The sequence below is a fragment of the Zalophus californianus genome, chromosome 7 (genome assembly GCF_009762305.2).
Source record: "Zalophus californianus isolate mZalCal1 chromosome 7, mZalCal1.pri.v2, whole genome shotgun sequence".
Taxonomy (NCBI): domain Eukaryota; kingdom Metazoa; phylum Chordata; class Mammalia; order Carnivora; family Otariidae; genus Zalophus; species Zalophus californianus.
Genome location: NC_045601.1, coordinates 140,596,614 through 140,603,810, shown reverse-complemented (window position 1 = coordinate 140,603,810; position 7,197 = coordinate 140,596,614). Strand labels below are relative to the sequence as shown.

At 40.2% G+C, this 7,197-nt stretch overlaps 1 long non-coding RNA gene across 2 annotated transcripts in view; it reads right to left on the bottom strand.

Annotated features, from left to right (window-relative positions):
- The window catches only part of LOC113927679, a 95,337-nt gene that overhangs the window by 68,382 nt on the left and 19,758 nt on the right, over positions 1-7,197 (bottom strand). Inside the window, exon 2 of one of the 2 annotated variants that reach the window (XR_003521712.1) lies at positions 1,127-1,301. The exons of the other annotated variant lie outside the window; for it this stretch is intronic. This is a non-coding gene — a long non-coding RNA (uncharacterized LOC113927679). The remainder of the gene's footprint in view (positions 1-1,126; positions 1,302-7,197) is intronic. 2 annotated transcript variants of the gene reach the window in all.

Sequence of the window (7,197 nt, the reverse complement as noted above, 5' to 3'; positions counted from 1 at the left end):
GTCACAGACCTCCTGCTGTGTCCCCGAGTGTTGGAAGGAGCCAGGGAGCTCTGGGGGGGGGGGGTCTCTTTTATTAGAGTACTAATCCCATCATGAGGGCTCTACCCTCATAACTTAATCACCTGCCAAAGGCCCCGCCTATTAATACTATTGCCTTCTAGTGTTTAGGATTTCAACATATGAAATTATGACCAGGGCAGATTCAAATATGAAATGGTGTTATCCTTCTCCAGTGACTGTGGCCCTGAACTCATCTTGTTGGCATCATCATGGATGCATCCCATAGGTTCTAGTCACTCTGGGTCTCATAAGTCCATTCAAGTCTCAACTCCATTTCATATTCAGCCTCTTTAATGTTTTCCTCTGACTTTTTGTGGCTCATGGGACCTACCAGAGGAAGGAGAGGTGGTCAATTTCTGCAAGGTTTCTTCCCCTCCCACTTCTGGATCTCCATCTCTCTTTGCTAAGTTAGAATGGGAGACAGGATGAGGCGAGATGGGCAAGTTCTGACATCACTGACTTATGTGGTACTGCCATGGCCTTCTCATCATTAACAGAAGCTAACCTTGAATTCCCTCGAGTGGCAGGTGTCTCTCTTGTGGGGCACCCTTGTGCTTTTCCAGGGCATTCACAAGTGGGGACACCCCCACTGTCTAGTTTCTTTAGCAGGGGAAATACTCTGGCTTGATTCTTTATCTACCCCACAGCTGTGCCACCTGCAGTGTTCTCCCCAGCTGTTGCTCCCCTCACCCTGCCTGCACCCTACTGGAGAAAATTGGCTCAGGGTCATCTGTCTACTAGGGAACCCACAGCAAACTCATGCATCATAACCACTCCAAACAACCGAGGGGCCATTATATTGTTTTGCTTTTTATCCCATACTGGGATCTCCTGACAATCTTCTTCTCTTCCTGTTCACATAGACACAGAGTGGATCAGAAAGTTGGATTCATAAACACACATGAATCTGAGGGATGACATGTGGTTTTCCCCTTCTTTTAGAACCCGTGAATAATTATCTCTGTCTATAATTGTCTTAGAGAGCTGGCCTTGCAAACACTCCCTGCTGGGCCACTGAATCATAACACCCTCCTCATATACTTAGTCTCCTGCTGGAGAAAGGTACCTGGATTAGGGTAGCTCAGATTGTCCAACTGCTGCTAAATAACCCAGGATTAGGGCCCATCTCTGCTAGCTCTCCTTAGAAGGTGGTGGGATTGCCAGGCTGTTTCTGCAGCAGCTTTAGGGCTTTGGCAGGAATTCCTAGACAACAGACAATAGGAAATACTCCATCCAACATCCTGAAAGAGAGGAAATAAAAAGTTGGAGCAGGTGGAGGATGAAGAGTGAAGAGTGAGGGGAAGGAGGGGAAATGTGATTAGAAGACTTGAGTTGTGAAGGATGATATGATATTAGTACTGTATTTGGTGAAGACATAAATTTATTGCTTTAATTTTATACCCTAAGAGCAAATATTATCTCGTATTCTCCTTATACTCCACTTCCCTCTTCTCTCTTTTCTGAAATTCTCCTTTGTATTAGAGTATTCTCTGCCCTTACTGATTAACTTGCAATGGCTCTAGAGATGAGCAGAACTTGGCACATCTTCTGATCAGAACTCATAGCAATTTCCCTCCGCCAGGTGAAGAAGGCTTTCCCAACATAAAGGAGCATGTCTAATGAAACCAATCTCTTCCAAGGACAATATTTTTTTTGTTCGAGTCCTGTTTCTGTCTCTAGCTGTGATGACCCAAACCTTTCAGAACACAACAGAATAGCCTGTCCCAAACCAATATTGAACCTCTCTTTTCTACTGTATGCATATAAAATGTCAGCTTTCTCATATTTTAGCTTTCTTTTAAAAGGCAGGGGAGTATGAGAAAAACCTGTATGTACTTCCTTTCTCAGTCATTTTTTTTTTTTTTGCTGAAAACATCTAATTCTATTGTGTTACCCACTTAACTTCTTTTTCTTCAGTTTCCTGATATTTCCAACAGAGAGGATGGTATTTAGAAGTGGTGAAATTTGGCAATAAATGGACAATGCAATTGTAAGAAACATAAGTTCACCACTAGCCCACAGATTTCTTCATGTATTCTTCTCTTATAAAGTTTATTCCCAGCACAAATTCAAGACTTCAGATAAATAACTGAGGTGGTGATATTAAAAGGCTTCTCTCAGCTTGACCATGACATATAAACTGAATACTGTAGTTTTCAGACAAGATTGAGCAGAGCCATGGGTGTTCTGTAGAGTCAGCAAGGGGCAGGCAGAAAGGGGATATTTGGGAAGAATATAACAATCACCTCCTGCCAACCAGAGTGAGTCTATTTTTTTTCTTCTTTTACAGATTTCCATGTAAGATTACATTTGAGGGAACAGGCCTTGCTATAGGAAGAACAATACCAGTGGTTACAAAACAGAAACAAACAAACAAAAATCCTTGAAATGCACTGATCTGAGAGATGAGTCAATCACATGTCCTGAGCACTATAAGGACTAAAAGAGGTTTAAAAAATCTCTATCACCCAGAAGTTTGCTTTCAAGTGTGGAGAGAGTGACATCAACATGCAAATTACTATACTATATGGTAGAGAAGTCAGTACAGCAAGTGATGTTAACCAAAATACTGCAGTGAATTAAAGGAAAGTGGGAAGACGTCTGGATGTAAGAACAAGAGAGTTTTCCAGACTGATGGTTTCATCATGGAGTTCTGAAGGTTTGATGGGATACTAATAGGCACAAATAGGAAGACGGCACATCTGTCAATTCATTTAAAATCATTTCATGATGTCATTATTTCCTGCATTCTGAGCTGTTAATACAAAAGGAACTGAGCTGTTAATATGTAAAGCATTATAAGGTCTCAGTAAATAATCAAGTTTGATCAAAACACAAGAAATGTTTACTTGTTTAACAGACACTTTTTAATAGCTCTCATTATTATGCTCACATGATATGCTGTACACATTACTGTAGGGTACCAAGGGGAAAGCATTCAGGGATCATTTATGCACTGTGGAGGATCATATACGTCAATTTGGAAAGTTTGTGCTTATTCCACAAGGCAACAGGAAACCAGGAAATTTTAGTTCCAGAGAGCAATATGTCCAGAATGGGAAAATAGAAACAGTTATCTGGTTTGGGGGGTTGTGGGAGTATGGGACTGGCAGAGCAAAGAAGCAGGTCCAGAAACAAGTTGGAATAGTATTATGACACTCTAAAAGAAAATCAAAGAGGGCTCTGCCAAGCGAAAAGAAGCAAAATACATGAGAGGTGTAGGTACAGAAATAGGGTTTGACTATACTGAAGAAATGAGGGAGACGTTAAGAGTCAAAAAGGCATCCAAGCACATGAGACTGGATGAGTAAATAAAGGATGGGAAAGTCAGAGAGAAGAGAGGAGATCAATTAAGGTTTTATCCAAATGCATCTGAACTTAATTTTCCTGTATTTCATCGACTTTGTACCAGAAACCATCAAAAATTGTAGGTTACTTTAGCAAATCACAGAAATGAGTACACTCAAGAGCCACGGCTAGACTACATCAAATGCCAGAACCAAAGTATTTATACCACCCAGTAATAAGTGCTAAGTCACTGCTCTCTCTCAACACTAACATAAGACATACATTGTAAAGCACAGTGGATAAGTAAGAATAAAATGAAAACAATCCATTTCTTTACAGAGCCAGGCCTACACAAAACCTAAACAAATGTCATGACCACCTCCCCCAAATTTGTCCACTCTCTCCAAGAGTTTTTCATTCTGTTCTTTTGAATCCACTCCTGTTTTCTATCCCTTCATTGTCTTACTCCCAGCAGATGGTCAGTTAATCATGAATCAAATAATTAAAAAGTGTCCACGCCTAAGATATTCGTATTTAAAGACTCTTAAAACCAAAAAGCCTGTAATCCCCTGAAAATATAACTCTAATAGTGAGTTGACTGCTCCCCAGCATCTTTCCAAAATGCCCAGGAGGCATCCAGACATGACTCTGCCACCCAGAAAGCTTCTGCAATAACTATAATCTATTTGGACAGAAAAGATAGGAAAGAAAAATGGAGCAATGAACAGCATTTAGAAATCAATTCATGAATAAATGGAAAAGATAACATAGGTTTTAAAACAGGTCCACACTTGCATGCCATACCAACATGACAGGAGCCAGGCAAGCCTCAGTGATGGCTCTATATGAATTAGCTACAAGAAGTCCTACTCAACTCAACTGTTCAATCACGATTCCTTGATTCTAACACTCAGAGCCACTCGTCCCACTTAATTGCACTCACGAAAAGGGAATATGCTTATTGCATATTTGAAAGTTGCTAAGAGAGTAAATCATAAGAGTTCTCATCACACACACACAAAAATTTCTGTAACTAGGTATGATGAAGGCTATTAACTAGACCTATTACAGTGATCACTTCATAATACATACAGATATTGAATCGTTATGCTGTACACCTGAAGCTAATATAATTGTTACATGTCAATTATACCTCCATAAAAAACAAATAAAAGTAAAATTTTTAAAGCAATAGACATATTTTCAATAAAGAAATTGTTTTCTTTTTTAAATGTTGTATTCTAACTAGCATATTGGATCTCAAACCTCAACCTCCGAATGTAGTTTATGTTTACGCAGAGAAAAAGAAAAGTGTCCTCACCTTGCAACATTAACTGCAGAACAGTTTAGCTACAATAGCTAATAAAAACCACTAATCCCTAAAAGTTGTAAGTAAGTCCCCTACTCTGCTATGGGTCACTTAACGAACATTTGATGATTACCCAGGCACTGTGGTAGGTGTCTGGTTCATATCACTGAGCAAAGCAGGCAGACACTTTCCCTCTATCTGAGGCAGGACACAATAGACATGAATATGAGGGCATTATAGTACGTTTAGCAGGTAACCTATGCTATGGACAAAGAAATAGCAAAGCAGGGTAAGGAACTTAGGAAGTACCGCTGAAGAAAGAGAAGTGATTTTTAAAGACAGGTGAGAACCACTAGGAAGAGCAAAAGCTGACTTTCCTGTGAAATCATGCAAACAAAGCGTTCTCTCACACCTCAGATCCAAGTTCTGTCCTGGGTGGTCAGATTTCCTTCTCTCCTGCATGACTTCAAAAATGTTTCTTTCTCTGAGGCTCTAAGCCTGATGTGTAATCTTCAAACTCATGCAAACATGAGTATTTTACACATTCTGCCTTTCTTTATTCAAACTGAAAGATTTGAGGGTAAACTCCCCCAGACTGAGTACATTTTCATGCAGCCAATTTGAAAATTTTTCTGTTTCCTGAGTCACTAATCTCCAAACTATTTTCACGATACAGTCAAGCACCCTATCAGGGCCCCAAATCATATAATTTAAAAATTTTCTGCATCTATTGCTATTCTAATACATTATGGTATTTAAAAATAGGCATAAAATATAAATTAAAGGACAATGAGATAAAAATAAATAGAAATGCTGATATTGTCTTCCCCAGGAGATGAGGACACTCACTTTTAAGACCACAGGACTAATAGATTCTGTATGCACACTATAATTATACTACAGTTTAACCATCATAATAAAATAATTCTTTTACATGCAATTTAAATCAAAGCACTCAGAGTGCCACAAGGGGCTGGGAATAACATTACATGTGAATATCTCTCTTCATATGCATATATAAAATTTTGTAAGCTCAATTAAGTAATCACCATTAGCCCCTTTTATTATTCCATCAATTCATCCAGTGCTAAATAATAATCCAAATTTTACAATACAATTCTTTTCTATAAGGATCTAAATCTCAAGGGATGCCAAAAGCAGACCAATGGCCTACAAGAAAAAACAAAACATAGTATGTTTATCATTACACATATCTACCTGTATAGAGAAGTAATGAAGAAATACAAGACTTAAAATTGGATGAAATAGAAAGTGTACTCACTCAGAGATGGATGTGCAATTCATCTAGAACACTTACTCAACTTCCTACAGCTTCCAAAGAAAGAGCGCTCCACTTCCATTTCCTTCTGCCTGCTATGAAGTTTTCCATTCTCCTCCATAACTGCCTTCATTAAAAAGTCTCCCCTAAGACATTATAAAACTATAAAACAGAACCTGGATTTCTGAACAAGACAAGATAGCATAGATCTATTTGTGCCCACTCTTTGTCCTGTAAGTAACAAGAGGCCACTAAAGGAGATTGCAAATAGTTGGTAAGAAGACGGGGAACTGGTTTGGGACCTGAATACTGGAGGAGCAACATAGCAGCACCCAATGAAGAAGGTGACCCATGCTCAGCACTTCCTGACCCCCAACCAGCATCAGAAGACAGCTGGGGGGAGGGCCATTCCTCCCCTAGATGGAACCCAAATGAATACCAGATGAGCTAGGCCAGAGCTGCAAGGGGGATAGATTGGAAGAAGCACTTTCCTTCTGGCAGAGACTCTGAGGCTACCACACAGCACAAACAAGAGACACCACACAAGCAGTCTGATTCTGGAAGTCTCTTTGTCCCCATGGTCCTGCAACTCTCCTCCAGAGGGCACCTATAGGAATTCCACCACAAGAAGCAGCCCAGCCTGGGAACACTCTCTGCCCCCCTCAGAGGAAAAGATCCTGTCAGACAAGCACCTGGCCAGAGTAGCCTCTGCAAGCCTGAAACTCCTCTCCACACTGGGGACACCAGAGTAGGTGGGGAGGACCACCAGAAGAGACCTAAGCACATAGGCAGCAGGACCTTTGTCTCTAAAAGCCTAAAATTCCCATCCTCTGTCCAGAGATATTGGAGCCTCTGGGAGGCCCTTCATGTGGATCATGCTATAGTAAGTTCTGACTCAGGAAGCCTTTTTATTCCCAGAGGCTCTGTGGGGTTTTTCTTGTCTTACTTCAAGACAACCAATGGTCCAGACTGGGGGAACCCATTTTGCTTCCTCAGACAGCACCATCTGGGGCCAGTGGGAACCCAGGAAGCATCAGATAAGTCAAACAGACTAAAATAACATGACAAAGGCTTTGAAATTTAACTCAGTGGAAACACAGCCCACAAAGTAGACCTGCAACTGCATGCTAAATATAAACAGGTTCACTTTCTGCTAAAATAAATGACTGTAAAAAGATCTTAAAGTCCTCTAACATAAGATAAAAATGTCCAAGCAACAAATGAAAATGACTTGTCATGCCAAGAACCAAGACAATAAAAC